The sequence below is a fragment of the Heterodontus francisci genome, chromosome 46, assembly GCF_036365525.1.
Source record: "Heterodontus francisci isolate sHetFra1 chromosome 46, sHetFra1.hap1, whole genome shotgun sequence".
Taxonomy (NCBI): Eukaryota; Metazoa; Chordata; class Chondrichthyes; order Heterodontiformes; family Heterodontidae; genus Heterodontus; species Heterodontus francisci.
Window position 1 is genome coordinate 12,030,962 of NC_090416.1, and position 13,927 is coordinate 12,044,888.

General features: G+C 54.6%; 1 protein-coding gene and 1 long non-coding RNA gene across 3 annotated transcripts in view; one reads left to right on the forward strand and one right to left on the reverse strand.

Moving 5' to 3' along the window:
* The window catches only part of LOC137356761 (uncharacterized), a 53,723-nt gene extending 48,782 nt beyond the window's left edge, over positions 1 to 4,941 (forward strand). Inside the window, exon 3 of one of the 2 annotated variants that reach the window (XR_010971104.1) lies at positions 4,317 to 4,941. This is a non-coding gene — a long non-coding RNA (uncharacterized lncRNA). Of the gene's footprint in view, positions 1 to 1,737; positions 2,815 to 4,316 lie in introns of those variants that run through there. The other variant, XR_010971105.1, reaches the window with a different exon arrangement.
* The window catches only part of shc1 (SHC (Src homology 2 domain containing) transforming protein 1), a 96,015-nt gene extending 88,994 nt beyond the window's left edge, over positions 1 to 7,021 (reverse strand). The window contains exon 1 of the mRNA XM_068022509.1: positions 6,938 to 7,021. The gene's annotated coding sequence lies outside the window, so the exon portion shown is untranslated. The remainder of the gene's footprint in view (positions 1 to 6,937) is intronic.
* Positions 7,022 to 13,927: the final 6,906 nt, after the last annotated feature.

Consider the following 13,927-nt stretch of genomic DNA (forward strand, 5'->3'; position numbering starts at 1 on the left):
GAATTTTTTTTTTAAATTATTCATTCATCGGGCGTGGGCACTGCTGACTTGCTCGGCCATTTCAGAGGGCATGTAAGACTCAACCACGTTGCTGTGGGTCTGGAATCACATGTAGGCCAGACCGGGTAAGGACGGCAGATTTCCTTCCCTAAAGGACATTAGTGAACCAGATGGATGTTTACGACAATCCAGTACTTTCACGATCACTATTAAATGAGACTAGCTTTTTTTATTCCAGATTGATTTAATGAACTGAATTCAAATTCCCCAGCTGCCGTGGTGGGATGTGAACTCAATGGGGTCTGGATCATCAGTCCACAGGCCAGTTGGGGGTCAATCAGCCATGATCTTATTAAATGGTGGAGCAGAAGTAAGCAGCGGTATGGTCTGTTCTTGCTCCTATTTTCTTACATTATGTCCTTACGGAAAAGCTCTCCACTTTACTCTTTCCAGAGGCTGGTGGATTCGCCGTGCATTTCCGGTATTTTCAGTTCCCGATTCCAAGAGCTCGCTGCCTATGAGGATGGTGGAAGCAGAGACCATGAATGATTTCAAAGGGAAACTGGATGGACACTTGAAGGAAATCAACTTTCAGGGCTATGAGGATAGAGTGGGGGAAGTGGGACTGACTGGCTCTATGAGAGTCGGCATGGATTCCATGGGCCGAATGGCCTCCCTCTGTGCCGTACTCTAGGACTTTAAGCTTGCTGAATTTAGCACTGGCACAACTTAGCGTATTTGCGTAAACTGGCTGCAAATTTGATCTCCATCAAGTACAAGCATAGATTGGCTGTAATCGCCTCTGAGTCAGAAGGTTGTGGGTTCGGGACCAACTCCAGATCGACACTTTTTTTTTTATTCCTTCAATGGATGTGGGCGTCGCTGGCCAGGCCAGCATTTATTGCGGCACAGTGGCGCAGTGGTTAGCACCGCAGCCTCACAGCTCCAGGGACCCGGGTTCAATTCTGGGTACTGCCTGTGTGGAGTTTGCAAGTTCTCCCTGTGTCTGCGTGGGTTTTCTCCGGGTGCTCCGGTTTCCTCCCACAAGCCAAAAGACTTGCAGGTTGGTAGGTAAATTGGCCATTATAGATTGTCACTAGTATAGGTAGGTGGTAGGGAAATACAGGGACAGGTAGGGAAATACAGGGACAGGTAGGGAAATACAGGGACAGGTAGGGAAATACAGGGACAGGTAGGGAAATACAGGGACAGGTGGGGATGTTTGGTAGGAATATGGGATTAGTGTAGGATTAGTATAGATGGGTGGTTGATGGTCGGCACAGACTTGGTGGGCCGAAGGGCCTGTTTCAGTGCTGTATATCTAATCTAATCTAATTGCCCTTCAGAAGGTGGTGGTGAGCTGCCTTCTTGAACTGCTGCAGTCCATGTGGGGTAGGTACACCCACAGTGCTGTTGGGGAGGGAGTTCCAGGATTTTGACCCAGCGGCAGTGAAGGAACGGCCGATATAGTTCCAAGTCAGGATGGTGTGTGGCTTGGAGAGGAACTTGCAGGTGGTGGTGTTCCCATGCGTCTGCTGCCCTTGTCCTTCGAAGTGGTAGAGGTCGCGGGTTTGGAAGGTGCTGTCGAAGGAACCTTGGTGCGTTGCTGCAGTGCATCTTGTAGATGGTACACACTGCTGCCACTGTGCGTCGGTGGTGAAGGGAGTGAATGTTTGTGGATATCAACTCGACTTCCAGCATGTTGAATCTTGTCTTTTGTGATCAACATCTACACAGGCTCACTTTCCAGCAGGGAACAATCACCGTATAGCGATCAGGAAGCTGGCTTGTCCCCTTTCCAAGCTCAAGAATGCTGAGGTCAGCTGTGGACAGATATCGTACTAACGCCCCAGCACAGGCGGAGACACAGAGCTGGTCCGTGTTGCACATTACCCTTACCAGCCCAGCCATCAGGAAAGCCTAATTTGCTCTGGTTAAAAACTGTGTTAATTAAGTGTCACTGCATAGGATAAATGACAGATTCTCAAATTGCAAGAGGAAACAATCCCATCAGATTATCTAAATCCATCCATCCACAAAAGCTTATTTGCACCACAGCCAAGACAGCATTTTCCGGAGAGAGGGAAACAAGGAAATGTGGAGAGTTGAGCAATGTTCCAAGGAACATGCCAGGACTGGCTCATATAACTCACGATGAAGGACTCCACCCAAAACATTAACTCTATCGCTGTAAACTCATGTCGCCAACTGAAGAATCTTTACAGCTACTCCCTACTCCGTGAAGTTAAGGCACACAACCATCTCCCATTCTTCACCCAGGACCTCAAAATGCAGAACTCCCTTTTCACCTGCTTAAATCCAACGAGATCAATCAAAGTGCGGCATCACACTCTTGGGTATCCCTCAGCTTTCCAACTGTCTCGGTGACAACCACCCTCAAAAAGGGATCAAGGAATTTCTTACTCGGATCGACTGATCAGGATTTCTTCTTTGGGTCAGCATGGATCACTGCTGGGAACTTAAAAAGCTACATATTCGACATTCTCGCATCGATACAGGTCTTGCAGCATCAATACATCGCAGGGCTTCCCCTAAATGACATCATTTGAGCCTAAGCACCTTGATTTATTGCCTTATGGCATGTAGTTGGACACACTATATTTAGACAACAATGATCACATCGGGAGTTCAAGTCTCACTGAAACACAGCCTCGATTAGCACAGCACAGGAGGCCATTTGTCTCATTGAGTCTGCATCGGCTCTTTCAAAGAGCAACCCAGCTCATTCCGTTAGACCAGCTCTTTCCCCCCGTAACCCTGCAATATTTTCGCCTCCAAGTACTTATTCAGTGGCTAGCCCTTTTCCTTTACGTCAGGGGAGGGGAGGGGAGGGGAGGGGAGGGGAGGGGAGGGGAGGGGAGGGGAGGGGAGGGGAGGGGAGGGGAGGGGAGGGGAGGGGAGGGGAGGGGAGGGGAGGGGAGGGGGGAGAAATAGATGGATGAGGGAAGCGGAACTTCAGTTGTATGCAGAGAAACTGGGATTGTTCGCGTTGGAACAGACCAGGTCAAGGGGGAGGATTTAATAGAGGTGTTCAAAATCATGAAGGGTTTTGGTCGAGTAAATAAATACTTCCACTGGCAGGAGGGTCGGTAACCAGAGGGACACAGATTGGAGTTAACTGGCAAAAGAAGCAGAGGGGGGAGAGGAGGTGAATTTTTTTTTTAACGCAGTGAGTTGTTGTGATCTGGAACGCGCTGCCTGAAAGGGCGGTGGAAGCAGATTCAATAGTAACTTTCAAAAGGGGAATTGGATAAATACTTGGTGGGGAAAGGGTGGGACGAATTGGATAGCTCGTTCAAAGAGCTGGCACAGGCACGATGGGCCGAATGGACTCCTTCTGTGCAGTATCATTCTATGAACCCATGTACCAGCTGGAGAGCATAGGCGATGATACCATACTGTGATCAGTACTGATCTGATACTGAGTTCCAGCTACATAGCCCTTGTCCCTGACCCTCAGTGTGTTGAAATGAAGACACATATCAACTCCTCACTCATTCTTTTGTCAGGAACTCAAATCTGTGACTCTTGACCTCCCAGTCTTCCTTTACCACCTAGTCTGCTTGCTTATATCAGACTGCTTGTCTGACATTTAGTCTCACACAAGCTGCAATTGCCTCCAGTTGGACATTGGGAAGATTAAAGCCACCGCCACTAGTTGCATATCCTGCCTGGTCTTCTGATTCCAACCTCCTGCCAAGAGGATGTGTACAACTGCAAAGTTCTACTCAACCCCAATCTGAACCACTAACCCCATATCCACTGCACCACAAAGACCAGATAGTTTCACTCAATATCACCCACCTTTGCCCCGACCCCATCCCATTTGTTGCTGAACCCCTCAACCTTTGGCAGTGGCCTTCTGAAACAGCAAGGTGCGAGAGTCTGAGCAGGAAAACAGACAGCGCAACAGCTTGCATTTACATAGCACCTCGAACACCGCAAAGCTTCCCAAAGGTGCCTCACAGGAACCTGAACTAAATCGAACACCGAGCCGCGTAAGGAGATTTTAGGGCAGGTGACCAAAAACTTGGTTAAAGAGCAACGTTGGCAAGGAGGAGTCAGAGTTGGAGGGGTTTAAGCGAGGGAGTTCCAGAGCTTAGGGCCCCAGGCAGCTGAAGGCACGGCCGCCAATGGTGGAGCGATGGGAATCGGGGGGAGGGGATGCGCAAGAGGCCTGAATTGGAGACCGTCTCCGCTCGAAGCTCTTCTTTTCTGGCTCGGTATCCGTTTCCTTCCTCGCAGCTCTGGATGCTTTTCCGTGTTAAAGTGAGCTGTTATCTATGTTGTTTTAGATGACGCCAGCAGCAAGAAGATGGCAAATCGCTCAGCATCCTTGGGCTATACAGAGTCAAAAAAAAAAGAAGTCAACCATGCCTGCTACGTCTGATTACCATGCAGTGCTGTCTCACTTAACATGTGGTCACCAGCTGATAACAGGCGAAGCTGAACCAAGATGGTGAGGAGCCGTTGTTGAATTCTCCGCAAACAGTCTAAGCTCATCAGACGGGACACAATGGGCCAGAGTTGGCGGTTAGTTTGACTTCATGCACTTTTGCACTGCAAGATGCAGCCAGCCAACTATCGGAAGAGTGCAGCACCCTCGACAGAGCACCAAAGACCTGCACGAACAGGGCAAGCAACGACGCATCTCCCGAACCAATCAGATCAAGTAATCATCAGTGGACAGTGCAGTGTCTGAACCAACATCACAATAGTGAATTCAATGTGAAATCAGACATAGAAAGCAAAATAAAGAGGGATTGAGAGGGGCAGAGACGAAAATGTTAAAAAAAAACAAAAGCGCATTTCGAATCTCCAATATTCAAAACCCGAGGGCCTGAGACTCCGCACCTGAAGTTATTTTTCAGTACCAGAGAGGTGTTGCTTGGCAGTATTTCAGACTTACCACGCCATTAAAAGGGTACTTACACTGGAAAGGACAAGCCCTAACTTCTTCTGACAAGGTTAGTGGTACAATATCATGCAAGAATAGCAAAAACTGCGGGAGGGGGAAAAAAATGCATTTTTTTTTTTAAACAAGTCACATTCCTAGGCAGAAGCATCTCCAACACCCACTGAGTATGTAAACATAATAGCGAAGCAGTTGGACAAAATGCAAGTGAGTGGGATAAAACGAGAGTTGCCAAGGATATGTCCAGCACATATTAAGCTTACAAAAATAGGTCAGAGCAAAAGGCACAACTGGGACCAGGTCAGTGGGAAAGTCTCTCAAAGTGAAGCATCCGTTTTCTCCCACGCTAGTGTACAAGTATCCACATCTGTTGTTGGCTTAAAACATTACAAGCAAAAATAAGAGTTTACACCGCAGGCTGAATTTACAAGGACAGATAAGCCAACAAACCAAATACAAATCAATGGATCACTTTTAAGCAACAGGACTCTTCTCCCACTTTAAGCTATTACTTGCTCCCACTTTCACATACATTTTTTTCCCCACAAGAATTCACCCATCCCTAGCTGAAGAAACCGATAAAAGATATACAAAAATGTCTACAAATTCAACCAGCAGAGGTGAGTCTCAACAGAAAACAAACCGGAAGTGACTGAGAGACCACACCTGAAACAGATAAAGGTGGGGGGGAACCTTCCATCAACTGCAGCGAGATGGGTTTTAATGCGAGAAGCCAACTGGGAAGTGATTTACTTCTGCTAGTGGCAAGCCAACTTCTCTTCTCCCCACACCATGTGTAGTCTGTGACTGCAGATGCCCATCTATAGGTGTTTTCCTGTCGCCCACAGCAAGCACGGGCTGTCCTGAATCAGACACGGGGACAGCTTGCCTTCTTTTGGTGGGAGAGGAGGCCCAGGTCTTTCAAAAAGGAACTGGGTGGATTCATTCTCTGGATATCAGTGCACGTGGATGGTAGGTGAGATACCGGTTTGTGCCTGGTGGGATCTCCAGGAACTTCCTTCTGATCGCCCTAAAGGGGCGAAAGAGAAATTACCTTGTTTGATCCCTGAATCGGCCTAAGATTGACTAGCTAATTTTATTGTTCCTATATGACGAGTGGGAGAGGACACAGAGTTAGGTTGCTTTGTTACGCCATGACTGGGACAGCTTCGATGGACTCGTCAGTCAATTCCTGTCCATCTTCTCCTATCTCCCTGAAGAGAATACCCAGGCCACTCTTCATCTTCCCCTCAACAGTATAAAATCTAGTTATTCAAGGTTTTGGAACCTAGTGATCAGGCCTGTCTCAGAAAGCTGCTTAGTTGTGTACTACTGAACCTCAGGAAAGCTCAGATATGAACTGTGGACTCTGCGTTCCTCCAGTTGTGGCCTCTTGCACATCCCTGACTTCCTTAAACCCCAAGAACTGGAATTCTCTCCTTAAACCCTCAATCTCCTTTAAGACAATCCTTAAAACCTACATCTTCCACCAATCCTAATAGCTCTTTATTTGGCTCAGTGTCAATATTATTTGTGTCTGCTAACGCTCCTGTGAAGCGTCTCAGGATGCTACAGGCACTATATAAACGCAAGGTGTTGGTCAACACCGTATTCCTGTTAATATGCATATATCGCATGTTGCTGGTAGTAACAAACCTTGAAATGCTGATTTAGTTTACAGCCATCACTGGAGAAAGCACCAAAAACAGCACTCTATCACAAATAGGACAAAACCACAAAATAACACTAAAAGGAATGGGTTGCCTTGCCTTTGAGGGCAATATGACCGATACTTGGGGGCCACATGCATCATCAAGTCACAAACCTCGGTCTTCAAACATCTGATGTTGCAGCTAAAGCGCAAAAGAGGCAGAAAAGCATTCCATTCCCCTCACTCTGATCAGCGCAAAACATCACCCAAACAAAACCAGACTCTACATGCAGAAATATCCACTGGCACAAACCTTGACTTGAGTAGCTCTTTAAAGTTTTTTTTTTTACCTCAGTTAGTCTGTTCCCAGCTCAGACAATTGCTTCACTGCTTGCATTCGACCGTAAAGGATCTCTCAGCCAGCACTGAGACACCAAACTAAAACCAGTATATGACGCTCACACAGGCCACTGGCTAAATGACAAGACTATTACCAGGAATTACCTGCACACAAACAGTAATATTTCACTGACCTACTTCCTGTTACACCATCCTCCAAAAAGACATCACTCTTACACAAAGCTTTCTACAGTTAGACAAAAGAGAAAATCTCTTAACTTTCTGCATCAGGCTGTGGACTCAGCGGGTAACACTTGTCTCTGAGCCAGGAGGTCAGAAGGGCTTCTGTAAACAGCTGAGCACAAAAATCTAGGCTCATACTCCCAGTGCCAGTGCTGAGGGAGTGCTGCACTCAGAGGCCCCATCTTTCAGGCGAGATGTGAAACCAAGACCCCCGGCGGCCCTCAAAGGCAGACGCAAAAGATCCCCAGACTGCTGGCCAAAATTCCTTCTCTCAATAAAGGAAAAATAGTGCTGTTTGTGGGGGCTTGCTGTGCACGAAACTGGCTGCTGCATATCCTACATTACAACACTTTTTACTTAGTTGGCTGTAAAGCACTTTGGGGGGGAGGTTGTGAAAGGCGATACATAAACGTAAAACCTCTGGTGCCCACGCCCCCTCTCATGCCAGGTCCCGCTCGTCCACCAACCAAATCCTCAATCGGCTTCTGGTTGCACCAATACTTTCGCACCCCTGCGCTGAAATCCCTCCATGGCTTTGACCCTCCCCGTCTTTATAAACCTCACACCTCCAACGCCCATCCCTAAACTCGCCGACCCTCCAACTCCTGAAACCCGTTCAGGCAGCCCTCCCTCCACCAGAGATACCTCCTCAGTCCCACTCGCTGAAGTGCCCTCCACCTCTTAAGACCTTCCTTAAAACGCATCGCTTCAAGCGACCGCCCCATCGAACCTCTGGCTCAGCGTTAACTTTCCCTCAAGCCTCTGCCTTTGGGTATTTCCTACATTAAAGGCATTACAGGTTGTTGCTGTACTATCCAGCTCAAAGGACACTAACCCGACATAACCTAGGACTGGAGGGCTCAACGATTTCAAAGCTGAAGTGAACAGAGTCTGAAACGGCCACCCACACACCCACAACCACACTTCACTGAAAGCAGCCATATAAAAAAAGAAAAGGCTTTGGTGTATCTGGGTTCAAACGCCTGTCTTTACACGGCACTGAATTCTTGTGGTAATGCCGTGCCCTTCGCTGCTGTTTGGCAACATCCCTGCCGTGAAGATCAGGAACTCAAATTTTTGCAGAATTGCCTGGGAGAGAGGCACAAACACACATCCCAACACCTGCACATAGCAATACACTGGGGACATCAACACCCTGGCACAGCCAAACTGAACTGACCACCTTCTGTCAGAGTTGACAACACCATCCCCTCCCAAGAGAGCTTTTATTTACACGAGAATTATTTGGGAACAGCAGCGAACAGCTCCCCGGGGCGAGGGCATGAAGTTAATATCGATGCAGCCTTGCAAACCGCACAGAACCAGAGAGAACATATTTACTACCGTCAGCAAAACCCAAGAGCTTATTTTGGCAACACCATCTCGAGACTGGCCGGGCCACGGAGATGCCCATGGAGAACACGATTTCAAAAGAGCGACTGCAATATAACCAGGGCTGATAGAGAGGGACCACACAACGCACAAGGTCAGAAGCACGACAGGTTAGGAGACAAAGATCACGCCACCTTGCAGACCCTCGAGGGGGACAAATCGCACCAGTTACTCACATCACACCACACGATCCCTCGCCAAAGATCGCAGCCCCGTCTCCGCGACCCCCTCACTCAGTTCACACAACCATCCCCTTCGATGGTCCCCAGTTCCCGGAAACCTCGTCCCCAACAGGGACCACTTACACATTCCCACAACAAACACACATGGACCTGCAACCCGTCACCCCCCCTCCCCACACACCCCCCCCTCCACACACACACACACCCCCCCTCCACACACACACACCCCCCCCACCACACACACACACCCCCCCCTCCACACACACACACACCCCCCCCTCCACACACACACACACCCCCACACACACACACACCCCCCCTCCACACACCCCACCCCCCACACCCCCCCCCCCACACACCCACACCCACACACCCCACTCCACACCCACACCCCCACTCCCACACACACACCCCCCACTCCACACACAAACACCCCCAACTCCACACACACACACCCCCACCACCCACACACACACACACACACCCCCCACTCACACACACACCCCCACTCCAACACACACACCCCCACTCCACACACACACACACCCCCCACTCCACACACACACACCCCCACTCACACACCACCCAACCACCACACACACACCCCCCCCCACTCCACACACACACCCCCACTCCACACACACACACCCCCCCCTCCACACACACACACCCCCCCCACACACACCCCCCACTCCACACACACACACCCCCCCCACTCCACACACCCCCCCCCCACACACACACACCCCTCCTCCACACACACACCCCCCCCTCCACACACACACACCCCCCCTCCCTCCACACACACCCCCCCCTCCCCCACACACACACCCCCCCTCCTCCACACACACACCCCCCCTCCTCCACACACACACCCCCCCCTCCTCCACACACACACACACCCCCCTCCCCACACACACCCCCTCCTCCACACACACACACCCCCCCTCCTCCACACACACACACACCCCCCTCCACACACACACCCCCCCTCACACACACACACCCCCCCTCCCACACACACACCCCCCTCCACACACACACCCCCCTCCACCACACACACACACCCCCTCCACACACACACCCCCCTCCACACACACACACACCCCCCCTCCACACACACACACCCCCCTCCACACACACACACCCCCCCCTCCACACACACACACACCCCCCCTCCACACACACACCCCCCCTCCACCACACACACACACCCCCCCTCCACACACACACACCCCCCCCTCCACACACACACACCCCCCCTCCACACACACACACCCCCCCCTCCACACACACACACACCCCCCCTCCACACACACACCCCCCTCACACACACCACACCCCCCCTCCACACACACACACCCCCCCTCCACACACACACACACCCCCCCCTCCACACACACACACACCCCCCCTCCACACACACACACCCCCCCCTCCACACACACACACACCCCCCCTCCACACACACACACCCCCCCACCACACACACACACCCCCCCCTCCACACACACACACACCCCCCCCCACACACACACCCCCCCCCCCCACACACACACACCCCCCCCACACACACCCCCCCCCCTCCACACACACACCCCCCTCCACACACACACACCCCCCCTCCACACACACACACCCCCCTCCACACACACACACCCCCCCCCTCCACACACACACACACCCCCCCTCCACACACACACCCCTCCCCCACCCCACACACCCCCCCTCCACACACACACACCCCCCACCACACACACACCCCCCTCCACACACACACACCCCTCACCACACCCCCCCTCCACACACCCCCTCCACACACACCCCCCCCCTCACACACACACACACCCCCCCTCCACACACACACACACCCCCTCCACCCACACCCCCCCTCACACACACACACACCCCCCTCCACACACACACACACCCCCTCCACCACACACACACCCCCACCCACACACACCCCCCTCCACACACCACCCCCCCCTCCACACACACACCCCCCTCCACCACACCACACCCCACACACACACCCCCCCCCCACACACACACACACCCCCCTCCACACACACACACCCACCACCCACACACACACCCCCCTCCACCACACACACACACACCCCCCCCTCACACACACCCCCCCCACACACACACCCCCCCTCCACACACACACACACCCCCCTCCACACACACACACCCCCCCTCCACACACACCACCCCCCCACACACCCACACCCCTCACACACACACCCCCCCTCCACACACACACCCCCCCTCCACACACACACACCCCCCCTCCACACACACACCACCCCCCTCCACACACACACACACCCCCCCCCCCTCCACACACACACACCCCCCCTCCACACACACACACACCCCCCTCCACACACACACACACCCCCCTCCACACACACACACCCCCCTCCACACACACACACCCCCCTCCACACACACACACACCCCCCTCCACACACACACACCCCCCTCCACACACACACACACCCCCCTCCACACACACACCCCCCCCTCCACACACACACACCCCCCTCCACACACACACACCCCCCTCCACACACACACCCCCACCCCCACACACACCACACACACACACACCCCCCACACACACACACCCCCACCACACACACCCCCCCCTCCACACACACACACCCCACCCCCCCACACACACCCCCCCACACACCCACACACACACACACCCCCCCCACACCCCACACACACCACCCCCCTCCACACACACACCCCCCCCTCCACACACACACCCCACACACCCCCCCCACCACACACACACACCCACCCCCACACACACACCCCCCCCCACCACACCCCACACACACCCACCCCCCTCCACACACACACACCCCCCCACACACACACACCCCCCTCCACACACACACACCCCCCCCCACACACACACACCCCACACACCCCCCTCCCACACACACACCCCCCCCTCCACACACACACACCCACCCCCTCCACACACACACACCCCCCCTCCACCACACACACACACCCCCACCCCCCTCCACACACCACACACCCCACACCCCACACACACACACACCCCCCTCCACACACACACCCCCACACACACACACACCCCCCTCCACACACACACACCCCCCACACACACACACACACCCCCCACACACACACACCCCCCTCCACACACACACACACCCCCCTCCACACACCACCCCCTCCACCCACACACCCCCCCTCCACACACACACACACCCCCCCTCCACACACACACACACCCCCCCCCCACACACACACACCCCCCCACACACACCCCACACCCCCCCCACACACACACACACCCCCCACACCACACACACACCCCCCCACACACACACACACCCCCCTCCACACACACACACCCCCCCTCCACACACACACACCCCCCTCCACCACCCCCACCCCCCCACACACACCACACACCCCCCCACACACACACACCCCCCCTCCACACACACACACACCCCCCACACCACACACACACCCCACCCCTCCCACACACCCCACACCACACCCCACCCACCACACACACCACACCCCCCCCTCCACACACACACACACCCCCTCCACACACACACCCCCCCCTCCACACACACACACCCCCCTCCACACACACACACACCCCCCTCCACACACACACACACCCCCCCTCCACACACACACACACCCTCACACACACACACCCCCCCACACACACACACACCCCCCCTCACACACACACACCCCCCCTCCACACACACACCCCCCCCACCACACACACACCCCCCCTCCACACACACACACACCCCCCCTCCACACACCCCACCACACACCCCCCCCTCCACACACACACACCCCCTCCACACACACACACCCCCCACCCACACACACACCCCCCTCCACACACACACACACCCCCCTCCACACACACACACCCCCCCTCCACACACACACACACCCCCCCTCCACACACACACACACCCCCCTCCACACACACACACACCCCCCTCCACACACACACACACCCCCCTCCACACACACACACACCCCCCCTCCACACACACACACACCCCCCTCCACACACACCCCCCCCTCCACACACACACACACCCCCTCCACACACACACACACCCCCCTCCACACACACACACCCCCTCCACACACACACCCCTCCACACACACACCCCCTCCACACACACACACACCCCCCTCCACACACACACACCCCCCCTCCACACACACACACCCCCTCACACACACACCCCCTCCACACACACCCCCCTCCACACACACACCCCCCTCCACACACACACACACACCCCACACACACACACCCCCTCCACACACACACACACCCCCTCCACACACACACACACCCCCCCCTCCACACACACACACACCCCCCTCCACACACACACACCCCCCCTCCACACACACACACCACCCCCTCCACACACACACACCCCCCTCCACACACACACCCCCCTCCACACACACACACCCCCCTCCACACACACACACCCCCCTCCACACACACACACCCCCTCCACACACACACAACACACCCCCTCCACACACACACACCCCCCCTCCACACACACACCCCCTCACACACACACACCCCCCTCCACACACACACACCCCCCCTCCACACACACACACACCCCCTCCACACACACACACACCCCCCTCCACACACACACACACCCCCCCTCCACACACACACACACCCCCCCCTCCACACACACACACACCCCCTCCACACACACACACACCCCCTCCACACACACACACACCCCCCTCCACACACACACACACCCCCTCCACACACACACACCCCCCTCCACACACACACCCCCTCCACACACACACCCCCTCCACACACACACACCCCCTCCACACACACACACACCCCCCTCCACACACACACACCCCCCTCCACACACACACACCCCCCCCCCACACACACACACCCCCTCCACACACACACCCCCCTCCACACACACACACACACCCCCTCCACACACACACACAAGCCCCCTCCACACACACACACACCCCCCTCCACACACACACACACACCCCCTCCACACACACACACACACCCCCCTCCACACACACACACCCCCCTCCACACACACACACACCCCCCTCCAA